This window comes from Lithobates pipiens, unplaced genomic scaffold, assembly GCF_037356315.1.
Source record: "Lithobates pipiens isolate NorthernLeopardFrog02 unplaced genomic scaffold, aLitPip1_a1.2 Scaffold_18, whole genome shotgun sequence".
NCBI lineage: Eukaryota > Metazoa > Chordata > Amphibia > Anura > Ranidae > Lithobates > Lithobates pipiens.
Genome location: NW_027507758.1, coordinates 561937584 through 561961624, shown reverse-complemented (window position 1 = coordinate 561961624; position 24041 = coordinate 561937584). Strand labels below are relative to the sequence as shown.

The 24041-nt window shown below is 50.0% G+C and overlaps 18 non-coding genes and 3 pseudogenes across 18 annotated transcripts; all 21 read left to right on the top strand.

Annotated features, from left to right (window-relative positions):
* Positions 1-791: 791 nt before the first annotated feature.
* LOC143990416 (U2 spliceosomal RNA) lies at positions 792-982 on the top strand. Its single transcript, XR_013277313.1, has one exon. It is a non-coding gene; the product is annotated as a U2 spliceosomal RNA (small nuclear RNA).
* Positions 983-1907: 925 nt separating this feature from the next.
* Positions 1908-2098, top strand: LOC143990415 (U2 spliceosomal RNA). The gene has a single exon (XR_013277312.1). It is a non-coding gene; the product is annotated as a U2 spliceosomal RNA (small nuclear RNA).
* Positions 2099-3023: 925 nt separating this feature from the next.
* Positions 3024-3214, top strand: LOC143990414 (U2 spliceosomal RNA). Its single transcript, XR_013277311.1, has one exon. It is a non-coding gene; the product is annotated as a U2 spliceosomal RNA (small nuclear RNA).
* Positions 3215-4139: 925 nt separating this feature from the next.
* Positions 4140-4330, top strand: LOC143990412 (U2 spliceosomal RNA). Its single transcript, XR_013277310.1, has one exon. It is a non-coding gene; the product is annotated as a U2 spliceosomal RNA (small nuclear RNA).
* Positions 4331-5255: 925 nt separating this feature from the next.
* Positions 5256-5446, top strand: LOC143990411 (U2 spliceosomal RNA). The gene has a single exon (XR_013277309.1). It is a non-coding gene; the product is annotated as a U2 spliceosomal RNA (small nuclear RNA).
* Positions 5447-6371: 925 nt separating this feature from the next.
* Positions 6372-6562, top strand: LOC143990409 (U2 spliceosomal RNA). Its single transcript, XR_013277308.1, has one exon. It is a non-coding gene; the product is annotated as a U2 spliceosomal RNA (small nuclear RNA).
* A 925-nt stretch (positions 6563-7487) lies between these two features.
* On the top strand, positions 7488-7678 carry LOC143990408 (U2 spliceosomal RNA). Its single transcript, XR_013277307.1, has one exon. It is a non-coding gene; the product is annotated as a U2 spliceosomal RNA (small nuclear RNA).
* Positions 7679-8603: 925 nt separating this feature from the next.
* LOC143990407 (U2 spliceosomal RNA) lies at positions 8604-8794 on the top strand. The gene has a single exon (XR_013277306.1). It is a non-coding gene; the product is annotated as a U2 spliceosomal RNA (small nuclear RNA).
* A 925-nt stretch (positions 8795-9719) lies between these two features.
* LOC143990406 (U2 spliceosomal RNA) lies at positions 9720-9910 on the top strand. The gene has a single exon (XR_013277305.1). It is a non-coding gene; the product is annotated as a U2 spliceosomal RNA (small nuclear RNA).
* Positions 9911-10835: 925 nt separating this feature from the next.
* On the top strand, positions 10836-11026 carry LOC143990405 (U2 spliceosomal RNA). Its single transcript, XR_013277304.1, has one exon. It is a non-coding gene; the product is annotated as a U2 spliceosomal RNA (small nuclear RNA).
* A 925-nt stretch (positions 11027-11951) lies between these two features.
* Positions 11952-12142, top strand: LOC143990404 (U2 spliceosomal RNA). Its single transcript, XR_013277303.1, has one exon. It is a non-coding gene; the product is annotated as a U2 spliceosomal RNA (small nuclear RNA).
* Positions 12143-13067: 925 nt separating this feature from the next.
* Positions 13068-13258, top strand: LOC143990403 (U2 spliceosomal RNA). The gene has a single exon (XR_013277302.1). It is a non-coding gene; the product is annotated as a U2 spliceosomal RNA (small nuclear RNA).
* A 925-nt stretch (positions 13259-14183) lies between these two features.
* LOC143990401 (U2 spliceosomal RNA) lies at positions 14184-14374 on the top strand. Its single transcript, XR_013277301.1, has one exon. It is a non-coding gene; the product is annotated as a U2 spliceosomal RNA (small nuclear RNA).
* Positions 14375-15299: 925 nt separating this feature from the next.
* LOC143990400 (U2 spliceosomal RNA) lies at positions 15300-15490 on the top strand. The gene has a single exon (XR_013277300.1). It is a non-coding gene; the product is annotated as a U2 spliceosomal RNA (small nuclear RNA).
* A 925-nt stretch (positions 15491-16415) lies between these two features.
* LOC143990575 (U2 spliceosomal RNA) lies at positions 16416-16520 on the top strand (annotated as a pseudogene).
* Positions 16521-17579: 1059 nt separating this feature from the next.
* On the top strand, positions 17580-17766 carry LOC143990475 (U2 spliceosomal RNA). Its single transcript, XR_013277355.1, has one exon. It is a non-coding gene; the product is annotated as a U2 spliceosomal RNA (small nuclear RNA).
* A 925-nt stretch (positions 17767-18691) lies between these two features.
* LOC143990580 (U2 spliceosomal RNA) lies at positions 18692-18796 on the top strand (annotated as a pseudogene).
* A 1061-nt stretch (positions 18797-19857) lies between these two features.
* On the top strand, positions 19858-20044 carry LOC143990473 (U2 spliceosomal RNA). The gene has a single exon (XR_013277353.1). It is a non-coding gene; the product is annotated as a U2 spliceosomal RNA (small nuclear RNA).
* Positions 20045-20969: 925 nt separating this feature from the next.
* On the top strand, positions 20970-21160 carry LOC143990399 (U2 spliceosomal RNA). Its single transcript, XR_013277299.1, has one exon. It is a non-coding gene; the product is annotated as a U2 spliceosomal RNA (small nuclear RNA).
* Positions 21161-22085: 925 nt separating this feature from the next.
* LOC143990574 (U2 spliceosomal RNA) lies at positions 22086-22190 on the top strand (annotated as a pseudogene).
* A 1069-nt stretch (positions 22191-23259) lies between these two features.
* On the top strand, positions 23260-23443 carry LOC143990485 (U2 spliceosomal RNA). The gene has a single exon (XR_013277362.1). It is a non-coding gene; the product is annotated as a U2 spliceosomal RNA (small nuclear RNA).
* Positions 23444-24041: the final 598 nt, after the last annotated feature.

Genomic DNA, 24041 nt, shown 5'->3' with positions numbered 1-24041 from the left:
CTGTCTGTTGTTCATTTTTGCAATAAACTTGCGTTTAACCCCTGTGTGTACTGGTGTTTTTTGCTTCGTGTCAGTTCTTGGCCTTTCTTTCTCCCTTCCTCCTCCTTCCTTGCTCGCTCAATATTTTTTTGCTCAGGAAGAAGCAGGTGAAGTGGCAGTAGTTGCAAGAAGCCAAACCTAGGAAGTCAGCAAGTAGACACATTTCGACTAAGCAGCTAGCTCGAGTATGAAAGAACTTTCTAGTCAAGGCCCAAGATGAGGCCTTTTTTTTTCCTAGCCATGTCCAGCCAGCCCAGCCATTGCAATAGGCCTGACCTTGCTCCATTCCTGTCCCTTCGTAAAAACAGCTTGCTGGAAAGCGTTCCCAGCCCGAGTATTCATTCGACAGCCTGTGTCTCCCTCTAGTGGGTCCCAGCCTTTTCGGCTTTCGTCCACGTGTCCCAGGAGGCGGTCTCATGCAAATGCTTTTCCCTGGTAGAGCAGCAACGAGAAGCAACTGGATGAGTGCAATTGTTGCTTCTGGCTTGCTGCTGGTCAATGCCAGGGTCAGCAGGTGCTTGCAAAGGTGTTGGACAGGTGTTAGAAAATTGTGGATTGCTATCTAGGTCATCAGCAGGGGATTAGACGCCTTGGCCAGGCCAGGTGTGAAAAGTTGCTAATCAGCGTCTCCGCCCGGTCTAGACGTGGGGGAAGGGCAGACAGGGGGCTAGGCAGTCCATAAGCAGCAGCTCTCAGTGAGCTCTGGCTTGCGGGCTGGCCGCCGCTCGCTCGGAAAAGAGAATAATTGGGTTATCGCTTCTCGGCCTTTTGGCTAAGATCAAGTGTAGTATCTGTTCTTATCAGTTTAATATCTGATACGTCCCCTATCTGGGGACCATATATTAAATGGATTTTTAGAACAGGGAGATGGAAGAAGAGCTTGCTCTGTCCACTCCACGCATCGACCTGGTATTGCAGTACCTCCAGGACCGGTGCACCCCTCTCTTATGCAGTTTCCAAAAACAGAATGAATTCAAACAGCAAATTCTCCTCCATCCTCTCTCCTCATCCTTTTGCTTGCTTGCTCACTCACTTGCAATGTTACTTTTGCTGATCACAAGCTGTCTGTCTGTCTGTCTGTCTGTTGTTCATTTTTGCAATAAACTTGCGTTTAACCCCTGTGTGTACTGGTGTTTTTTGCTTCGTGTCAGTTCTTGGCCTTTCTTTCTCCCTTCCTCCTCCTTCCTTGCTCGCTCAATATTTTTTTGCTCAGGAAGAAGCAGGTGAAGTGGCAGTAGTTGCAAGAAGCCAAACCTAGGAAGTCAGCAAGTAGACACATTTCGACTAAGCAGCTAGCTCGAGTATGAAAGAACTTTCTAGTCAAGGCCCAAGATGAGGCCTTTTTTTTTCCTAGCCATGTCCAGCCAGCCCAGCCATTGCAATAGGCCTGACCTTGCTCCATTCCTGTCCCTTCGTAAAAACAGCTTGCTGGAAAGCGTTCCCAGCCCGAGTATTCATTCGACAGCCTGTGTCTCCCTCTAGTGGGTCCCAGCCTTTTCGGCTTTCGTCCACGTGTCCCAGGAGGCGGTCTCATGCAAATGCTTTTCCCTGGTAGAGCAGCAACGAGAAGCAACTGGATGAGTGCAATTGTTGCTTCTGGCTTGCTGCTGGTCAATGCCAGGGTCAGCAGGTGCTTGCAAAGGTGTTGGACAGGTGTTAGAAAATTGTGGATTGCTATCTAGGTCATCAGCAGGGGATTAGACGCCTTGGCCAGGCCAGGTGTGAAAAGTTGCTAATCAGCGTCTCCGCCCGGTCTAGACGTGGGGGAAGGGCAGACAGGGGGCTAGGCAGTCCATAAGCAGCAGCTCTCAGTGAGCTCTGGCTTGCGGGCTGGCCGCCGCTCGCTCGGAAAAGAGAATAATTGGGTTATCGCTTCTCGGCCTTTTGGCTAAGATCAAGTGTAGTATCTGTTCTTATCAGTTTAATATCTGATACGTCCCCTATCTGGGGACCATATATTAAATGGATTTTTAGAACAGGGAGATGGAAGAAGAGCTTGCTCTGTCCACTCCACGCATCGACCTGGTATTGCAGTACCTCCAGGACCGGTGCACCCCTCTCTTATGCAGTTTCCAAAAACAGAATGAATTCAAACAGCAAATTCTCCTCCATCCTCTCTCCTCATCCTTTTGCTTGCTTGCTCACTCACTTGCAATGTTACTTTTGCTGATCACAAGCTGTCTGTCTGTCTGTCTGTCTGTTGTTCATTTTTGCAATAAACTTGCGTTTAACCCCTGTGTGTACTGGTGTTTTTTGCTTCGTGTCAGTTCTTGGCCTTTCTTTCTCCCTTCCTCCTCCTTCCTTGCTCGCTCAATATTTTTTTGCTCAGGAAGAAGCAGGTGAAGTGGCAGTAGTTGCAAGAAGCCAAACCTAGGAAGTCAGCAAGTAGACACATTTCGACTAAGCAGCTAGCTCGAGTATGAAAGAACTTTCTAGTCAAGGCCCAAGATGAGGCCTTTTTTTTTCCTAGCCATGTCCAGCCAGCCCAGCCATTGCAATAGGCCTGACCTTGCTCCATTCCTGTCCCTTCGTAAAAACAGCTTGCTGGAAAGCGTTCCCAGCCCGAGTATTCATTCGACAGCCTGTGTCTCCCTCTAGTGGGTCCCAGCCTTTTCGGCTTTCGTCCACGTGTCCCAGGAGGCGGTCTCATGCAAATGCTTTTCCCTGGTAGAGCAGCAACGAGAAGCAACTGGATGAGTGCAATTGTTGCTTCTGGCTTGCTGCTGGTCAATGCCAGGGTCAGCAGGTGCTTGCAAAGGTGTTGGACAGGTGTTAGAAAATTGTGGATTGCTATCTAGGTCATCAGCAGGGGATTAGACGCCTTGGCCAGGCCAGGTGTGAAAAGTTGCTAATCAGCGTCTCCGCCCGGTCTAGACGTGGGGGAAGGGCAGACAGGGGGCTAGGCAGTCCATAAGCAGCAGCTCTCAGTGAGCTCTGGCTTGCGGGCTGGCCGCCGCTCGCTCGGAAAAGAGAATAATTGGGTTATCGCTTCTCGGCCTTTTGGCTAAGATCAAGTGTAGTATCTGTTCTTATCAGTTTAATATCTGATACGTCCCCTATCTGGGGACCATATATTAAATGGATTTTTAGAACAGGGAGATGGAAGAAGAGCTTGCTCTGTCCACTCCACGCATCGACCTGGTATTGCAGTACCTCCAGGACCGGTGCACCCCTCTCTTATGCAGTTTCCAAAAACAGAATGAATTCAAACAGCAAATTCTCCTCCATCCTCTCTCCTCATCCTTTTGCTTGCTTGCTCACTCACTTGCAATGTTACTTTTGCTGATCACAAGCTGTCTGTCTGTCTGTCTGTCTGTTGTTCATTTTTGCAATAAACTTGCGTTTAACCCCTGTGTGTACTGGTGTTTTTTGCTTCGTGTCAGTTCTTGGCCTTTCTTTCTCCCTTCCTCCTCCTTCCTTGCTCGCTCAATATTTTTTTGCTCAGGAAGAAGCAGGTGAAGTGGCAGTAGTTGCAAGAAGCCAAACCTAGGAAGTCAGCAAGTAGACACATTTCGACTAAGCAGCTAGCTCGAGTATGAAAGAACTTTCTAGTCAAGGCCCAAGATGAGGCCTTTTTTTTTCCTAGCCATGTCCAGCCAGCCCAGCCATTGCAATAGGCCTGACCTTGCTCCATTCCTGTCCCTTCGTAAAAACAGCTTGCTGGAAAGCGTTCCCAGCCCGAGTATTCATTCGACAGCCTGTGTCTCCCTCTAGTGGGTCCCAGCCTTTTCGGCTTTCGTCCACGTGTCCCAGGAGGCGGTCTCATGCAAATGCTTTTCCCTGGTAGAGCAGCAACGAGAAGCAACTGGATGAGTGCAATTGTTGCTTCTGGCTTGCTGCTGGTCAATGCCAGGGTCAGCAGGTGCTTGCAAAGGTGTTGGACAGGTGTTAGAAAATTGTGGATTGCTATCTAGGTCATCAGCAGGGGATTAGACGCCTTGGCCAGGCCAGGTGTGAAAAGTTGCTAATCAGCGTCTCCGCCCGGTCTAGACGTGGGGGAAGGGCAGACAGGGGGCTAGGCAGTCCATAAGCAGCAGCTCTCAGTGAGCTCTGGCTTGCGGGCTGGCCGCCGCTCGCTCGGAAAAGAGAATAATTGGGTTATCGCTTCTCGGCCTTTTGGCTAAGATCAAGTGTAGTATCTGTTCTTATCAGTTTAATATCTGATACGTCCCCTATCTGGGGACCATATATTAAATGGATTTTTAGAACAGGGAGATGGAAGAAGAGCTTGCTCTGTCCACTCCACGCATCGACCTGGTATTGCAGTACCTCCAGGACCGGTGCACCCCTCTCTTATGCAGTTTCCAAAAACAGAATGAATTCAAACAGCAAATTCTCCTCCATCCTCTCTCCTCATCCTTTTGCTTGCTTGCTCACTCACTTGCAATGTTACTTTTGCTGATCACAAGCTGTCTGTCTGTCTGTCTGTCTGTTGTTCATTTTTGCAATAAACTTGCGTTTAACCCCTGTGTGTACTGGTGTTTTTTGCTTCGTGTCAGTTCTTGGCCTTTCTTTCTCCCTTCCTCCTCCTTCCTTGCTCGCTCAATATTTTTTTGCTCAGGAAGAAGCAGGTGAAGTGGCAGTAGTTGCAAGAAGCCAAACCTAGGAAGTCAGCAAGTAGACACATTTCGACTAAGCAGCTAGCTCGAGTATGAAAGAACTTTCTAGTCAAGGCCCAAGATGAGGCCTTTTTTTTTCCTAGCCATGTCCAGCCAGCCCAGCCATTGCAATAGGCCTGACCTTGCTCCATTCCTGTCCCTTCGTAAAAACAGCTTGCTGGAAAGCGTTCCCAGCCCGAGTATTCATTCGACAGCCTGTGTCTCCCTCTAGTGGGTCCCAGCCTTTTCGGCTTTCGTCCACGTGTCCCAGGAGGCGGTCTCATGCAAATGCTTTTCCCTGGTAGAGCAGCAACGAGAAGCAACTGGATGAGTGCAATTGTTGCTTCTGGCTTGCTGCTGGTCAATGCCAGGGTCAGCAGGTGCTTGCAAAGGTGTTGGACAGGTGTTAGAAAATTGTGGATTGCTATCTAGGTCATCAGCAGGGGATTAGACGCCTTGGCCAGGCCAGGTGTGAAAAGTTGCTAATCAGCGTCTCCGCCCGGTCTAGACGTGGGGGAAGGGCAGACAGGGGGCTAGGCAGTCCATAAGCAGCAGCTCTCAGTGAGCTCTGGCTTGCGGGCTGGCCGCCGCTCGCTCGGAAAAGAGAATAATTGGGTTATCGCTTCTCGGCCTTTTGGCTAAGATCAAGTGTAGTATCTGTTCTTATCAGTTTAATATCTGATACGTCCCCTATCTGGGGACCATATATTAAATGGATTTTTAGAACAGGGAGATGGAAGAAGAGCTTGCTCTGTCCACTCCACGCATCGACCTGGTATTGCAGTACCTCCAGGACCGGTGCACCCCTCTCTTATGCAGTTTCCAAAAACAGAATGAATTCAAACAGCAAATTCTCCTCCATCCTCTCTCCTCATCCTTTTGCTTGCTTGCTCACTCACTTGCAATGTTACTTTTGCTGATCACAAGCTGTCTGTCTGTCTGTCTGTCTGTTGTTCATTTTTGCAATAAACTTGCGTTTAACCCCTGTGTGTACTGGTGTTTTTTGCTTCGTGTCAGTTCTTGGCCTTTCTTTCTCCCTTCCTCCTCCTTCCTTGCTCGCTCAATATTTTTTTGCTCAGGAAGAAGCAGGTGAAGTGGCAGTAGTTGCAAGAAGCCAAACCTAGGAAGTCAGCAAGTAGACACATTTCGACTAAGCAGCTAGCTCGAGTATGAAAGAACTTTCTAGTCAAGGCCCAAGATGAGGCCTTTTTTTTTCCTAGCCATGTCCAGCCAGCCCAGCCATTGCAATAGGCCTGACCTTGCTCCATTCCTGTCCCTTCGTAAAAACAGCTTGCTGGAAAGCGTTCCCAGCCCGAGTATTCATTCGACAGCCTGTGTCTCCCTCTAGTGGGTCCCAGCCTTTTCGGCTTTCGTCCACGTGTCCCAGGAGGCGGTCTCATGCAAATGCTTTTCCCTGGTAGAGCAGCAACGAGAAGCAACTGGATGAGTGCAATTGTTGCTTCTGGCTTGCTGCTGGTCAATGCCAGGGTCAGCAGGTGCTTGCAAAGGTGTTGGACAGGTGTTAGAAAATTGTGGATTGCTATCTAGGTCATCAGCAGGGGATTAGACGCCTTGGCCAGGCCAGGTGTGAAAAGTTGCTAATCAGCGTCTCCGCCCGGTCTAGACGTGGGGGAAGGGCAGACAGGGGGCTAGGCAGTCCATAAGCAGCAGCTCTCAGTGAGCTCTGGCTTGCGGGCTGGCCGCCGCTCGCTCGGAAAAGAGAATAATTGGGTTATCGCTTCTCGGCCTTTTGGCTAAGATCAAGTGTAGTATCTGTTCTTATCAGTTTAATATCTGATACGTCCCCTATCTGGGGACCATATATTAAATGGATTTTTAGAACAGGGAGATGGAAGAAGAGCTTGCTCTGTCCACTCCACGCATCGACCTGGTATTGCAGTACCTCCAGGACCGGTGCACCCCTCTCTTATGCAGTTTCCAAAAACAGAATGAATTCAAACAGCAAATTCTCCTCCATCCTCTCTCCTCATCCTTTTGCTTGCTTGCTCACTCACTTGCAATGTTACTTTTGCTGATCACAAGCTGTCTGTCTGTCTGTCTGTCTGTTGTTCATTTTTGCAATAAACTTGCGTTTAACCCCTGTGTGTACTGGTGTTTTTTGCTTCGTGTCAGTTCTTGGCCTTTCTTTCTCCCTTCCTCCTCCTTCCTTGCTCGCTCAATATTTTTTTGCTCAGGAAGAAGCAGGTGAAGTGGCAGTAGTTGCAAGAAGCCAAACCTAGGAAGTCAGCAAGTAGACACATTTCGACTAAGCAGCTAGCTCGAGTATGAAAGAACTTTCTAGTCAAGGCCCAAGATGAGGCCTTTTTTTTTCCTAGCCATGTCCAGCCAGCCCAGCCATTGCAATAGGCCTGACCTTGCTCCATTCCTGTCCCTTCGTAAAAACAGCTTGCTGGAAAGCGTTCCCAGCCCGAGTATTCATTCGACAGCCTGTGTCTCCCTCTAGTGGGTCCCAGCCTTTTCGGCTTTCGTCCACGTGTCCCAGGAGGCGGTCTCATGCAAATGCTTTTCCCTGGTAGAGCAGCAACGAGAAGCAACTGGATGAGTGCAATTGTTGCTTCTGGCTTGCTGCTGGTCAATGCCAGGGTCAGCAGGTGCTTGCAAAGGTGTTGGACAGGTGTTAGAAAATTGTGGATTGCTATCTAGGTCATCAGCAGGGGATTAGACGCCTTGGCCAGGCCAGGTGTGAAAAGTTGCTAATCAGCGTCTCCGCCCGGTCTAGACGTGGGGGAAGGGCAGACAGGGGGCTAGGCAGTCCATAAGCAGCAGCTCTCAGTGAGCTCTGGCTTGCGGGCTGGCCGCCGCTCGCTCGGAAAAGAGAATAATTGGGTTATCGCTTCTCGGCCTTTTGGCTAAGATCAAGTGTAGTATCTGTTCTTATCAGTTTAATATCTGATACGTCCCCTATCTGGGGACCATATATTAAATGGATTTTTAGAACAGGGAGATGGAAGAAGAGCTTGCTCTGTCCACTCCACGCATCGACCTGGTATTGCAGTACCTCCAGGACCGGTGCACCCCTCTCTTATGCAGTTTCCAAAAACAGAATGAATTCAAACAGCAAATTCTCCTCCATCCTCTCTCCTCATCCTTTTGCTTGCTTGCTCACTCACTTGCAATGTTACTTTTGCTGATCACAAGCTGTCTGTCTGTCTGTCTGTCTGTTGTTCATTTTTGCAATAAACTTGCGTTTAACCCCTGTGTGTACTGGTGTTTTTTGCTTCGTGTCAGTTCTTGGCCTTTCTTTCTCCCTTCCTCCTCCTTCCTTGCTCGCTCAATATTTTTTTGCTCAGGAAGAAGCAGGTGAAGTGGCAGTAGTTGCAAGAAGCCAAACCTAGGAAGTCAGCAAGTAGACACATTTCGACTAAGCAGCTAGCTCGAGTATGAAAGAACTTTCTAGTCAAGGCCCAAGATGAGGCCTTTTTTTTTCCTAGCCATGTCCAGCCAGCCCAGCCATTGCAATAGGCCTGACCTTGCTCCATTCCTGTCCCTTCGTAAAAACAGCTTGCTGGAAAGCGTTCCCAGCCCGAGTATTCATTCGACAGCCTGTGTCTCCCTCTAGTGGGTCCCAGCCTTTTCGGCTTTCGTCCACGTGTCCCAGGAGGCGGTCTCATGCAAATGCTTTTCCCTGGTAGAGCAGCAACGAGAAGCAACTGGATGAGTGCAATTGTTGCTTCTGGCTTGCTGCTGGTCAATGCCAGGGTCAGCAGGTGCTTGCAAAGGTGTTGGACAGGTGTTAGAAAATTGTGGATTGCTATCTAGGTCATCAGCAGGGGATTAGACGCCTTGGCCAGGCCAGGTGTGAAAAGTTGCTAATCAGCGTCTCCGCCCGGTCTAGACGTGGGGGAAGGGCAGACAGGGGGCTAGGCAGTCCATAAGCAGCAGCTCTCAGTGAGCTCTGGCTTGCGGGCTGGCCGCCGCTCGCTCGGAAAAGAGAATAATTGGGTTATCGCTTCTCGGCCTTTTGGCTAAGATCAAGTGTAGTATCTGTTCTTATCAGTTTAATATCTGATACGTCCCCTATCTGGGGACCATATATTAAATGGATTTTTAGAACAGGGAGATGGAAGAAGAGCTTGCTCTGTCCACTCCACGCATCGACCTGGTATTGCAGTACCTCCAGGACCGGTGCACCCCTCTCTTATGCAGTTTCCAAAAACAGAATGAATTCAAACAGCAAATTCTCCTCCATCCTCTCTCCTCATCCTTTTGCTTGCTTGCTCACTCACTTGCAATGTTACTTTTGCTGATCACAAGCTGTCTGTCTGTCTGTCTGTCTGTTGTTCATTTTTGCAATAAACTTGCGTTTAACCCCTGTGTGTACTGGTGTTTTTTGCTTCGTGTCAGTTCTTGGCCTTTCTTTCTCCCTTCCTCCTCCTTCCTTGCTCGCTCAATATTTTTTTGCTCAGGAAGAAGCAGGTGAAGTGGCAGTAGTTGCAAGAAGCCAAACCTAGGAAGTCAGCAAGTAGACACATTTCGACTAAGCAGCTAGCTCGAGTATGAAAGAACTTTCTAGTCAAGGCCCAAGATGAGGCCTTTTTTTTTCCTAGCCATGTCCAGCCAGCCCAGCCATTGCAATAGGCCTGACCTTGCTCCATTCCTGTCCCTTCGTAAAAACAGCTTGCTGGAAAGCGTTCCCAGCCCGAGTATTCATTCGACAGCCTGTGTCTCCCTCTAGTGGGTCCCAGCCTTTTCGGCTTTCGTCCACGTGTCCCAGGAGGCGGTCTCATGCAAATGCTTTTCCCTGGTAGAGCAGCAACGAGAAGCAACTGGATGAGTGCAATTGTTGCTTCTGGCTTGCTGCTGGTCAATGCCAGGGTCAGCAGGTGCTTGCAAAGGTGTTGGACAGGTGTTAGAAAATTGTGGATTGCTATCTAGGTCATCAGCAGGGGATTAGACGCCTTGGCCAGGCCAGGTGTGAAAAGTTGCTAATCAGCGTCTCCGCCCGGTCTAGACGTGGGGGAAGGGCAGACAGGGGGCTAGGCAGTCCATAAGCAGCAGCTCTCAGTGAGCTCTGGCTTGCGGGCTGGCCGCCGCTCGCTCGGAAAAGAGAATAATTGGGTTATCGCTTCTCGGCCTTTTGGCTAAGATCAAGTGTAGTATCTGTTCTTATCAGTTTAATATCTGATACGTCCCCTATCTGGGGACCATATATTAAATGGATTTTTAGAACAGGGAGATGGAAGAAGAGCTTGCTCTGTCCACTCCACGCATCGACCTGGTATTGCAGTACCTCCAGGACCGGTGCACCCCTCTCTTATGCAGTTTCCAAAAACAGAATGAATTCAAACAGCAAATTCTCCTCCATCCTCTCTCCTCATCCTTTTGCTTGCTTGCTCACTCACTTGCAATGTTACTTTTGCTGATCACAAGCTGTCTGTCTGTCTGTCTGTCTGTTGTTCATTTTTGCAATAAACTTGCGTTTAACCCCTGTGTGTACTGGTGTTTTTTGCTTCGTGTCAGTTCTTGGCCTTTCTTTCTCCCTTCCTCCTCCTTCCTTGCTCGCTCAATATTTTTTTGCTCAGGAAGAAGCAGGTGAAGTGGCAGTAGTTGCAAGAAGCCAAACCTAGGAAGTCAGCAAGTAGACACATTTCGACTAAGCAGCTAGCTCGAGTATGAAAGAACTTTCTAGTCAAGGCCCAAGATGAGGCCTTTTTTTTTCCTAGCCATGTCCAGCCAGCCCAGCCATTGCAATAGGCCTGACCTTGCTCCATTCCTGTCCCTTCGTAAAAACAGCTTGCTGGAAAGCGTTCCCAGCCCGAGTATTCATTCGACAGCCTGTGTCTCCCTCTAGTGGGTCCCAGCCTTTTCGGCTTTCGTCCACGTGTCCCAGGAGGCGGTCTCATGCAAATGCTTTTCCCTGGTAGAGCAGCAACGAGAAGCAACTGGATGAGTGCAATTGTTGCTTCTGGCTTGCTGCTGGTCAATGCCAGGGTCAGCAGGTGCTTGCAAAGGTGTTGGACAGGTGTTAGAAAATTGTGGATTGCTATCTAGGTCATCAGCAGGGGATTAGACGCCTTGGCCAGGCCAGGTGTGAAAAGTTGCTAATCAGCGTCTCCGCCCGGTCTAGACGTGGGGGAAGGGCAGACAGGGGGCTAGGCAGTCCATAAGCAGCAGCTCTCAGTGAGCTCTGGCTTGCGGGCTGGCCGCCGCTCGCTCGGAAAAGAGAATAATTGGGTTATCGCTTCTCGGCCTTTTGGCTAAGATCAAGTGTAGTATCTGTTCTTATCAGTTTAATATCTGATACGTCCCCTATCTGGGGACCATATATTAAATGGATTTTTAGAACAGGGAGATGGAAGAAGAGCTTGCTCTGTCCACTCCACGCATCGACCTGGTATTGCAGTACCTCCAGGACCGGTGCACCCCTCTCTTATGCAGTTTCCAAAAACAGAATGAATTCAAACAGCAAATTCTCCTCCATCCTCTCTCCTCATCCTTTTGCTTGCTTGCTCACTCACTTGCAATGTTACTTTTGCTGATCACAAGCTGTCTGTCTGTCTGTCTGTCTGTTGTTCATTTTTGCAATAAACTTGCGTTTAACCCCTGTGTGTACTGGTGTTTTTTGCTTCGTGTCAGTTCTTGGCCTTTCTTTCTCCCTTCCTCCTCCTTCCTTGCTCGCTCAATATTTTTTTGCTCAGGAAGAAGCAGGTGAAGTGGCAGTAGTTGCAAGAAGCCAAACCTAGGAAGTCAGCAAGTAGACACATTTCGACTAAGCAGCTAGCTCGAGTATGAAAGAACTTTCTAGTCAAGGCCCAAGATGAGGCCTTTTTTTTTCCTAGCCATGTCCAGCCAGCCCAGCCATTGCAATAGGCCTGACCTTGCTCCATTCCTGTCCCTTCGTAAAAACAGCTTGCTGGAAAGCGTTCCCAGCCCGAGTATTCATTCGACAGCCTGTGTCTCCCTCTAGTGGGTCCCAGCCTTTTCGGCTTTCGTCCACGTGTCCCAGGAGGCGGTCTCATGCAAATGCTTTTCCCTGGTAGAGCAGCAACGAGAAGCAACTGGATGAGTGCAATTGTTGCTTCTGGCTTGCTGCTGGTCAATGCCAGGGTCAGCAGGTGCTTGCAAAGGTGTTGGACAGGTGTTAGAAAATTGTGGATTGCTATCTAGGTCATCAGCAGGGGATTAGACGCCTTGGCCAGGCCAGGTGTGAAAAGTTGCTAATCAGCGTCTCCGCCCGGTCTAGACGTGGGGGAAGGGCAGACAGGGGGCTAGGCAGTCCATAAGCAGCAGCTCTCAGTGAGCTCTGGCTTGCGGGCTGGCCGCCGCTCGCTCGGAAAAGAGAATAATTGGGTTATCGCTTCTCGGCCTTTTGGCTAAGATCAAGTGTAGTATCTGTTCTTATCAGTTTAATATCTGATACGTCCCCTATCTGGGGACCATATATTAAATGGATTTTTAGAACAGGGAGATGGAAGAAGAGCTTGCTCTGTCCACTCCACGCATCGACCTGGTATTGCAGTACCTCCAGGACCGGTGCACCCCTCTCTTATGCAGTTTCCAAAAACAGAATGAATTCAAACAGCAAATTCTCCTCCATCCTCTCTCCTCATCCTTTTGCTTGCTTGCTCACTCACTTGCAATGTTACTTTTGCTGATCACAAGCTGTCTGTCTGTCTGTCTGTCTGTTGTTCATTTTTGCAATAAACTTGCGTTTAACCCCTGTGTGTACTGGTGTTTTTTGCTTCGTGTCAGTTCTTGGCCTTTCTTTCTCCCTTCCTCCTCCTTCCTTGCTCGCTCAATATTTTTTTGCTCAGGAAGAAGCAGGTGAAGTGGCAGTAGTTGCAAGAAGCCAAACCTAGGAAGTCAGCAAGTAGACACATTTCGACTAAGCAGCTAGCTCGAGTATGAAAGAACTTTCTAGTCAAGGCCCAAGATGAGGCCTTTTTTTTTCCTAGCCATGTCCAGCCAGCCCAGCCATTGCAATAGGCCTGACCTTGCTCCATTCCTGTCCCTTCGTAAAAACAGCTTGCTGGAAAGCGTTCCCAGCCCGAGTATTCATTCGACAGCCTGTGTCTCCCTCTAGTGGGTCCCAGCCTTTTCGGCTTTCGTCCACGTGTCCCAGGAGGCGGTCTCATGCAAATGCTTTTCCCTGGTAGAGCAGCAACGAGAAGCAACTGGATGAGTGCAATTGTTGCTTCTGGCTTGCTGCTGGTCAATGCCAGGGTCAGCAGGTGCTTGCAAAGGTGTTGGACAGGTGTTAGAAAATTGTGGATTGCTATCTAGGTCATCAGCAGGGGATTAGACGCCTTGGCCAGGCCAGGTGTGAAAAGTTGCTAATCAGCGTCTCCGCCCGGTCTAGACGTGGGGGAAGGGCAGACAGGGGGCTAGGCAGTCCATAAGCAGCAGCTCTCAGTGAGCTCTGGCTTGCGGGCTGGCCGCCGCTCGCTCGGAAAAGAGAATAATTGGGTTATCGCTTCTCGGCCTTTTGGCTAAGATCAAGTGTAGTATCTGTTCTTATCAGTTTAATATCTGATACGTCCCCTATCTGGGGACCATATATTAAATGGATTTTTAGAACAGGGAGATGGAAGAAGAGCTTGCTCTGTCCACTCCACGCATCGACCTGGTATTGCAGTACCTCCAGGACCGGTGCACCCCTCTCTTATGCAGTTTCCAAAAACAGAATGAATTCAAACAGCAAATTCTCCTCCATCCTCTCTCCTCATCCTTTTGCTTGCTTGCTCACTCACTTGCAATGTTACTTTTGCTGATCACAAGCTGTCTGTCTGTCTGTCTGTCTGTTGTTCATTTTTGCAATAAACTTGCGTTTAACCCCTGTGTGTACTGGTGTTTTTTGCTTCGTGTCAGTTCTTGGCCTTTCTTTCTCCCTTCCTCCTCCTTCCTTGCTCGCTCAATATTTTTTTGCTCAGGAAGAAGCAGGTGAAGTGGCAGTAGTTGCAAGAAGCCAAACCTAGGAAGTCAGCAAGTAGACACATTTCGACTAAGCAGCTAGCTCGAGTATGAAAGAACTTTCTAGTCAAGGCCCAAGATGAGGCCTTTTTTTTTCCTAGCCATGTCCAGCCAGCCCAGCCATTGCAATAGGCCTGACCTTGCTCCATTCCTGTCCCTTCGTAAAAACAGCTTGCTGGAAAGCGTTCCCAGCCCGAGTATTCATTCGACAGCCTGTGTCTCCCTCTAGTGGGTCCCAGCCTTTTCGGCTTTCGTCCACGTGTCCCAGGAGGCGGTCTCATGCAAATGCTTTTCCCTGGTAGAGCAGCAACGAGAAGCAACTGGATGAGTGCAATTGTTGCTTCTGGCTTGCTGCTGGTCAATGCCAGGGTCAGCAGGTGCTTGCAAAGGTGTTGGACAGGTGTTAGAAAATTGTGGATTGCTATCTAGGTCATCAGCAGGGGATTAGACGCCTTGGCCAGGCCAGGTGTGAAAAGTTGCTAATCAGCGTCTCCGCCCGGTCTAGACGTGGGGGAAGGGCAGACAGGGGGCTAGGCAGTCCATAAGCAGCAGCTCTCAGTGAGCTCTGGCTTGCGGGCTGGCCGCCGCTCGCTCGGAAAAGAGAATAATTGGGTTATCGCTTCTCGGCCTTTTGGCTAAGATCAAGTGTAGTATCTGTTCTTATCAGTTTAATATCTGATACGTCCCCTATCTGGGGACCATATATTAAATGGATTTTTAGAACAGGGAGATGGAAGAAGAGCTTGCTCTGTCCACTCCACGCATCGACCTGGTATTGCAGTACCTCCAGGACCGGTGCACCCCTCTCTTATGCAGTTTCCAAAAACAGAATGAATTCAAACAGCAAATTCTCCTCCATCCTCTCTCCTCATCCTTTTGCTTGCTTGCTCACTCACTTGCAATGTTACTTTTGCTGATCACAAGCTGTCTGTCTGTCTGTCTGTCTGTTGTTCATTTTTGCAATAAACTTGCGTTTAACCCCTGTGTGTACTGGTGTTTTTTGCTTCGTGTCAGTTCTTGGCCTTTCTTTCTCCCTTCCTCCTCCTTCCTTGCTCGCTCAATATTTTTTTGCTCAGGAAGAAGCAGGTGAAGTGGCAGTAGTTGCAAGAAGCCAAACCTAGGAAGTCAGCAAGTAGACACATTTCGACTAAGCAGCTAGCTCGAGTATGAAAGAACTTTCTAGTCAAGGCCCAAGATGAGGCCTTTTTTTTTCCTAGCCATGTCCAGCCAGCCCAGCCATTGCAATAGGCCTGACCTTGCTCCATTCCTGTCCCTTCGTAAAAACAGCTTGCTGGAAAGCGTTCCCAGCCCGAGTATTCATTCGACAGCCTGTGTCTCCCTCTAGTGGGTCCCAGCCTTTTCGGCTTTCGTCCACGTGTCCCAGGAGGCGGTCTCATGCAAATGCTTTTCCCTGGTAGAGCAGCAACGAGAAGCAACTGGATGAGTGCAATTGTTGCTTCTGGCTTGCTGCTGGTCAATGCCAGGGTCAGCAGGTGCTTGCAAAGGTGTTGGACAGGTGTTAGAAAATTGTGGATTGCTATCTAGGTCATCAGCAGGGGATTAGACGCCTTGGCCAGGCCAGGTGTGAAAAGTTGCTAATCAGCGTCTCCGCCCGGTCTAGACGTGGGGGAAGGGCAGACAGGGGGCTAGGCAGTCCATAAGCAGCAGCTCTCAGTGAGCTCTGGCTTGCGGGCTGGCCGCCGCTCGCTCGGAAAAGAGAATAATTGGGTTATCGCTTCTCGGCCTTTTGGCTAAGATCAAGTGTAGTATCTGTTCTTATCAGTTTAATATCTGATACGTCCCCTATCTGGGGACCATATATTAAATGGATTTTTAGAACAGGGAGATGGAAGAAGAGCTTGCTCTGTCCACTCCACGCATCGACCTGGTATTGCAGTACCTCCAGGACCGGTGCACCCCTCTCTTATGCAGTTTCCAAAAACAGAATGAATTCAAACAGCAAATTCTCCTCCATCCTCTCTCCTCATCCTTTTGCTTGCTTGCTCACTCACTTGCAATGTTACTTTTGCTGATCACAAGCTGTCTGTCTGTCTGTCTGTCTGTTGTTCATTTTTGCAATAAACTTGCGTTTAACCCCTGTGTGTACTGGTGTTTTTTGCTTCGTGTCAGTTCTTGGCCTTTCTTTCTCCCTTCCTCCTCCTTCCTTGCTCGCTCAATATTTTTTTGCTCAGGAAGAAGCAGGTGAAGTGGCAGTAGTTGCAAGAAGCCAAACCTAGGAAGTCAGCAAGTAGACACATTTCGACTAAGCAGCTAGCTCGAGTATGAAAGAACTTTCTAGTCAAGGCCCAAGATGAGGCCTTTTTTTTTCCTAGCCATGTCCAGCCAGCCCAGCCATTGCAATAGGCCTGACCTTGCTCCATTCCTGTCCCTTCGTAAAAACAGCTTGCTGGAAAGCGTTCCCAGCCCGAGTATTCATTCGACAGCCTGTGTCTCCCTCTAGTGGGTCCCAGCCTTTTCGGCTTTCGTCCACGTGTCCCAGGAGGCGGTCTCATGCAAATGCTTTTCCCTGGTAGAGCAGCAACGAGAAGCAACTGGATGAGTGCAATTGTTGCTTCTGGCTTGCTGCTGGTCAATGCCAGGGTCAGCAGGTGCTTGCAAAGGTGTTGGACAGGTGTTAGAAAATTGTGGATTGCTATCTAGGTCATCAGCAGGGGATTAGACGCCTTGGCCAGGCCAGGTGTGAAAAGTTGCTAATCAGCGTCTCCGCCCGGTCTAGACGTGGGGGAAGGGCAGACAGGGGGCTAGGCAGTCCATAAGCAGCAGCTCTCAGTGAGCTCTGGCTTGCGGGCTGGCCGCCGCTCGCTCGGAAAAGAGAATAATTGGGTTATCGCTTCTCGGCCTTTTGGCTAAGATCAAGTGTAGTATCTGTTCTTATCAGTTGCCAAAGGAGGCGCTGGTCCATCCCTATAGAGGGTTTGGGCGGCGCTCTCCGATGGTGTAATTTGCATCCCGAAGGATGGTTTCGGTAGGGGCCACGTCGTGCCGCCCGACAGTAAACTGGGGGCCGATGCATGGTCGAGTCTGAGCCATCTGGAAGGATGCACCTGGTGAGGGCGGAGAAACACTGGGTCGAAGCCAGGGGAGGGGACCCTGGCAGACCGGCTTGGATTGTGGCAGCTTTAGCCCCAGTCAGTTTTTCGGGAGGGAACGCTTAGCTCTTCTGTTCCAGCAGAGGGGCGGCCGGTACCTTTCGAATATAATTAGGTAGGAGTGACGGGAGTGAGGGTGGGACCTGATGGCAAAGGGTCTCACTAAGCTCGCTGATCTCCATGCCTTTCTGGCTGGGGTGGGGGCTGTCGTGGTCTGGGCTGGGCTGTCGGGGATGCTTTTGTTGGAAAGCCCATGGTGATGTGCCCCTGGAGTGGCAGTCCAGGGGTGCCTTCTTTCACTGTGCGTCAGCACTTTGATTTAGGCACCTAGGTCACGTCACCATTACACGCTTTTTTTTACACCTGCCTCTAGGGCCCGGCCTTTTGGCTAGGACCAGAGGAATTTTTGATTCCTGGCCGGAGGGCCGGCCATTGTATCTCACAATGGTCACTTTTCACTCTCCTCTTCACTATCCCTTCCCCACTTTTTATTTATTTTATCTTTGTGTGTTTGTCACTGTGTGTCACTTCACGTTTGATTAGTAGGGTGTCGGTCCTCGGACCAATCCTGAACGTCTTGTGGGAGAGCGGACATAGGCCTTCTGGCTTGGTCCAATCTCCATGAGGGGGGGCCTACCTTCGGGGAAGCCCCCTACAGTACCAAGTACCTAGGAGGTTCTGTTTCGGCAGTCCTCCCGGGGAAAGGAGGGATTCCGGTTTCGTCCGGGTCCCACTTTGTTGAGTCTGGTACCTCAGTCCCTGTCTGGAGCCTAACGCCCCGGGGGATCAGGGTATGGTCCTTCTTTTGGAGGACATCAGGCACCCGTCTGCACTTTTTAGTGTGTCACTCTTTATGTGTGTGCACTTTTTTTATGCACCGGGTGGAAGTTTTTTGGGTGTGTTTGCACGCCATGGGCTTTTTCAATAGAAAAAAATCTGTTCTTATCAGTTTAATATCTGATACGTCCCCTATCTGGGGACCATATATTAAATGGATTTTTAGAACAGGGAGATGGAAGAAGAGCTTGCTCTGTCCACTCCACGCATCGACCTGGTATTGCAGTACCTCCAGGACCGGTGCACCCCTCTCTTATGCAGTTTCCAAAAACAGAATGAATTCAAACAGCAAATTCTCCTCCATCCTCTCTCCTCATCCTTTTGCTTGCTTGCTCACTCACTTGCAATGTTACTTTTGCTGATCACAAGCTGTCTGTCTGTCTGTCTGTCTGTTGTTCATTTTTGCAATAAACTTGCGTTTAACCCCTGTGTGTACTGGTGTTTTTTGCTTCGTGTCAGTTCTTGGCCTTTCTTTCTCCCTTCCTCCTCCTTCCTTGCTCGCTCAATATTTTTTTGCTCAGGAAGAAGCAGGTGAAGTGGCAGTAGTTGCAAGAAGCCAAACCTAGGAAGTCAGCAAGTAGACACATTTCGACTAAGCAGCTAGCTCGAGTATGAAAGAACTTTCTAGTCAAGGCCCAAGATGAGGCCTTTTTTTTTCCTAGCCATGTCCAGCCAGCCCAGCCATTGCAATAGGCCTGACCTTGCTCCATTCCTGTCCCTTCGTAAAAACAGCTTGCTGGAAAGCGTTCCCAGCCCGAGTATTCATTCGACAGCCTGTGTCTCCCTCTAGTGGGTCCCAGCCTTTTCGGCTTTCGTCCACGTGTCCCAGGAGGCGGTCTCATGCAAATGCTTTTCCCTGGTAGAGCAGCAACGAGAAGCAACTGGATGAGTGCAATTGTTGCTTCTGGCTTGCTGCTGGTCAATGCCAGGGTCAGCAGGTGCTTGCAAAGGTGTTGGACAGGTGTTAGAAAATTGTGGATTGCTATCTAGGTCATCAGCAGGGGATTAGACGCCTTGGCCAGGCCAGGTGTGAAAAGTTGCTAATCAGCGTCTCCGCCCGGTCTAGACGTGGGGGAAGGGCAGACAGGGGGCTAGGCAGTCCATAAGCAGCAGCTCTCAGTGAGCTCTGGCTTGCGGGCTGGCCGCCGCTCGCTCGGAAAAGAGAATAATTGGGTTATCGCTTCTCGGCCTTTTGGCTAAGATCAAGTGTAGTATCTGTTCTTATCAGTTGCCAAAGGAGGCGCTGGTCCATCCCTACAGAGGGTTTGGGCGGCGCTCTCCGATGGTGTAATTTGCATCCCGAAGGATGGTTTCGGTAGGGGCCACGTCGTGCCGCCCGACAGTAAACTGGGGGCCGATGCATGGTCGAGTCTGAGCCATCTGGAAGGATGCACCTGGTGAGGGCGGAGAAACACTGGGTCGAAGCCAGGGGAGGGGACCCTGGCAGACCGGCTTGGATTGTGGCAGCTTTAGCCCCAGTCAGTTTTTCGGGATTGGAACGCTTGTTCCCCTTTAGCCTGGAGGGGGGAACGGTCAGTACGTCCTGGATGTAATTAGGTGGGAGTGACGGGAGTGAGGGTGGGACCTGATGGTAAAGGGTCTCACTAAGCTCCTTGATCTCCATGCCTTCCTGATAGGGGTGGGGGCTGTTGTGGTCTGGGCTGGGCTGTCGGGGATGCTTTTGTTGGAAAGCCCATGGTGATGTGCCCCTGGAATGGCAGTCCAGGGGTGCCTTCTTTCACTGTGCGTCAGCACTTTGATTTAGGCACCTAGGTCACGTCACCATTACACGCTTTTTTTACACCTGCCTCTAGGGCCCGGCCTTTTGGCTAGGACCAGAGGAATTTTTGATTCCTGGCCGGAGGGCCGGCCATTGTATCTCACAATGGTCACTTTTCACTCTCCTCTTCACTATCCCTTCCCCACTTTTTATTTATTTTATCTTTGTGTGTTTGTCACTGTGTGTCACTTCACGTTTGATTAGTAGGGTGTCGGTCCTCGGACCAATCCTGAACGTCTTGTGGGAGAGCGGACATAGGCCTTCTGGCTTGGTCCAATCTCCATGAGGGGGGGCCTACCTTCGGGGAAGCCCCCTACAGTACCAAGTACCTAGGAGGTTCTGTTTCGGCAGTCCTCCCGGGGAAAGGAGGGATTCCGGTTTCGTCCGGGTCCCACTTTGTTGAGTCTGGTACCTCAGTCCCTGTCTGGAGCCTAACGCCCCGGGGGATCAGGGTATGGTCCTTCTTTTGGAGGACATCAGGCACCCGTCTGCACTTTTTAGTGTGTCACTCTTTATGTGTGTGCACTTTTTTTATGCACCGGGTGGAAGTTTTTTGGGTGTGTTTGCACGCCATGGGCTTTTTCAATAGAAGAAAATCTGTTCTTATCAGTTTAATATCTGATACGTCCCCTATCTGGGGACCATATATTAAATGGATTTTTAGAACAGGGAGATGGAAGAAGAGCTTGCTCTGTCCACTCCACGCATCGACCTGGTATTGCAGTACCTCCAGGACCGGTGCACCCCTCTCTTATGCAGTTTCCAAAAACAGAATGAATTCAAACAGCAAATTCTCCTCCATCCTCTCTCCTCATCCTTTTGCTTGCTTGCTCACTCACTTGCAATGTTACTTTTGCTGATCACAAGCTGTCTGTCTGTCTGTCTGTATGTTGTTCATTTTTGCAATAAACTTGCGTTTAACCCCTGTGTGTACTGGTGTTTTTTGCTTCGTGTCAGTTCTTGGCCTTTCTTTCTCCCTTCCTCCTCCTTCCTTGCTCGCTCAATATTTTTTTGCTCAGGAAGAAGCAGGTGAAGTGGCAGTAGTTGCAAGAAGCCAAACCTAGGAAGTCAGCAAGTAGACACATTTCGACTAAGCAGCTAGCTCGAGTATGAAAGAACTTTCTAGTCAAGGCCCAAGATGAGGCCTTTTTTTTTCCTAGCCATGTCCAGCCAGCCCAGCCATTGCAATAGGCCTGACCTTGCTCCATTCCTGTCCCTTCGTAAAAACAGCTTGCTGGAAAGCGTTCCCAGCCCGAGTATTCATTCGACAGCCTGTGTCTCCCTCTAGTGGGTCCCAGCCTTTTCGGCTTTCGTCCACGTGTCCCAGGAGGCGGTCTCATGCAAATGCTTTTCCCTGGTAGAGCAGCAACGAGAAGCAACTGGATGAGTGCAATTGTTGCTTCTGGCTTGCTGCTGGTCAATGCCAGGGTCAGCAGGTGCTTGCAAAGGTGTTGGACAGGTGTTAGAAAATTGTGGATTGCTATCTAGGTCATCAGCAGGGGATTAGACGCCTTGGCCAGGCCAGGTGTGAAAAGTTGCTAATCAGCGTCTCCGCCCGGTCTAGACGTGGGGGAAGGGCAGACAGGGGGCTAGGCAGTCCATAAGCAGCAGCTCTCAGTGAGCTCTGGCTTGCGGGCTGGCCGCCGCTCGCTCGGAAAAGAGAATAATTGGGTTATCGCTTCTCGGCCTTTTGGCTAAGATCAAGTGTAGTATCTGTTCTTATCAGTTTAATATCTGATACGTCCCCTATCTGGGGACCATATATTAAATGGATTTTTAGAACAGGGAGATGGAAGAAGAGCTTGCTCTGTCCACTCCACGCATCGACCTGGTATTGCAGTACCTCCAGGACCGGTGCACCCCTCTCTTATGCAGTTTCCAAAAACAGAATGAATTCAAACAGCAAATTCTCCTCCATCCTCTCTCCTCATCCTTTTGCTTGCTTGCTCACTCACTTGCAATGTTACTTTTGCTGATCACAAGCTGTCTGTCTGTCTGTCTGTATGTTGTTCATTTTTGCAATAAACTTGCGTTTAACCCCTGTGTGTACTGGTGTTTTTTGCTTCGTGTCAGTTCTTGGCCTTTCTTTCTCCCTTCCTCCTCCTTCCTTGCTCGCTCAATATTTTTTTGCTCAGGAAGAAGCAGGTGAAGTGGCAGTAGTTGCAAGAAGCCAAACCTAGGAAGTCAGCAAGTAGACACATTTCGACTAAGCAGCTAGCTCGAGTATGAAAGAACTTTCTAGTCAAGGCCCAAGATGAGGCCTTTTTTTTTCCTAGCCATGTCCAGCCAGCCCAGCCATTGCAATAGGCCTGACCTTGCTCCATTCCTGTCCCTTCGTAAAAACAGCTTGCTGGAAAGCGTTCCCAGCCCGAGTATTCATTCGACAGCCTGTGTCTCCCTCTAGTGGGTCCCAGCCTTTTCGGCTTTCGTCCACGTGTCCCAGGAGGCGGTCTCATGCAAATGCTTTTCCCTGGTAGAGCAGCAACGAGAAGCAACTGGATGAGTGCAATTGTTGCTTCTGGCTTGCTGCTGGTCAATGCCAGGGTCAGCAGGTGCTTGCAAAGGTGTTGGACAGGTGTTAGAAAATTGTGGATTGCTATCTAGGTCATCAGCAGGGGATTAGACGCCTTGGCCAGGCCAGGTGTGAAAAGTTGCTAATCAGCGTCTCCGCCCGGTCTAGACGTGGGGGAAGGGCAGACAGGGGGCTAGGCAGTCCATAAGCAGCAGCTCTCAGTGAGCTCTGGCTTGCGGGCTGGCCGCCGCTCGCTCGGAAAAGAGAATAATTGGGTTATCGCTTCTCGGCCTTTTGGCTAAGATCAAGTGTAGTATCTGTTCTTATCAGTTGCCAAAGGAGGCGCTGGTCCATCCCTATAGAGGGTTTGGGCGGCGCTCTCCGATGGTGTAATTTGCATCCCGAAGGATGGTTTCGGTAGGGGCCACGTCGTGCCGCCCGACAGTAAACTGGGGGCCGATGCATGGTCGAGTCTGAGCCATCTGGAAGGATGCACCTGGTGAGGGCGGAGAAACACTGGGTCGAAGCCAGGGGAGGGGACCCTGGCAGACCGGCTTGGATTGTGGCAGCTTTAGCCCCAGTCAGTTTTTCGGGAGGGAACGCTTAGCTCTTCTGTTCCAGCAGAGGGGCGGCTGGTACCTTTCGAATATAATTAGGTAGGAGTGACGGGAGTGAGGGTGGGACCTGATGGCAAAGGGTCTCACTAAGCTCGCTGATCTCCATGCCTTTCTGGCTGGGGTGGGGGCTGTCGTGGTCTGGGCTGGGCTGTCGGGGATGCTTTTGTTGGAAAGCCCATGGTGATGTGCCCCTGGAGTGGCAGTCCAGGGGTGCCTTCTTTCACTGTGCGTCAGCACTTTGATTTAGGCACCTAGGTCACGTCACCATTACACGCTTTTTTTACACCTGCCTCTAGGGCCCGGCCTTTTGGCTAGGACCAGAGGAATTTTTGATTCCTGGCCGGAGGGCCGGCCATTGTATCTCACAATGGTCACTTTTCACTCTCCTCTTCACTATCCCTTCCCCACTTTTTATTTATTTTATCTTTGTGTGTTTGTCACTGTGTGTCACTTCACGTTTGATTAGTAGGGTGTCGGTCCTCGGACCAATCCTGAACGTCTTGTGGGAGAGCGGACATAGGCCTTCTGGCTTGGTCCAATCTCCATGAGGGGGGGCCTACCTTCGGGGAAGCCCCCTACAGTACCAAGTACCTAGGAGGTTCTGTTTCGGCAGTCTTCCCGGGGAAAGGAGGGATTCCGGTTTCGTCCGGGTCCCACTTTGTTGAGTCTGGTACCTCAGTCCCTGTCTGGAGCCTAACGCCCCGGGGGATCAGGGTATGGTCCTTCTTTTGGAGGACATCAGGCACCCGTCTGCACTTTTTAGTGTGTCACTCTTTATGTGTGTGCACTTTTTTTATGCACCGGGTGGAAGTTTTTTGGGTGTGTTTGCACGCCATGGGCTTTTTCAATAGAAAAAAAAAAAAAAATCTGTTCTTATCAGTTTAATATCTGATACGTCCCCTATCTGGGGACCATATATTAAATGGATTTTTAGAACAGGGAGATGGAAGAAGAGCTTGCTCTGTCCACTCCACGCATCGACCTGGTATTGCAGTACCTCCAGGACCGGTGCACCCCTCTCTTATGCAGTTTCCAAAAACAGAATGAATTCAAACAGCAAATTCTCCTCCATCCTCTCTCCTCATCCTTTTGCTTGCTTGCTCACTCACTTGCAATGTTACTTTTGCTGATCACAAGCTGTCTGTCTGTCTGTCTGTATGTTGTTCATTTTTGCAATAAACTTGCGTTTAACCCCTGTGTGTACTGGTGTTTTTTGCTTCGTGTCAGTTCTTGGCCTTTCTTTCTCCCTTCCTCCTCCTTCCTTGCTCGCTCAATATTTTTTTGCTCAGGAAGAAGCAGGTGAAGTGGCAGTAGTTGCAAGAAGCCAAACCTAGGAAGTCAGCAAGTAGACACATTTCGACTAAGCAGCTAGCTCGAGTATGAAAGAACTTTCTAGTCAAGGCCCAAGATGAGGCCTTTTTTTTTCCTAGCCATGTCCAGCCAGCCCAGCCATTGCAATAGGCCTGACCTTGCTCCATTCCTGTCCCTTCGTAAAAACAGCTTGCTGGAAAGCGTTCCCAGCCCGAGTATTCATTCGACAGCCTGTGTCTCCCTCTAGTGGGTCCCAGCCTTTTCGGCTTTCGTCCACGTGTCCCAGGAGGCGGTCTCATGCAAATG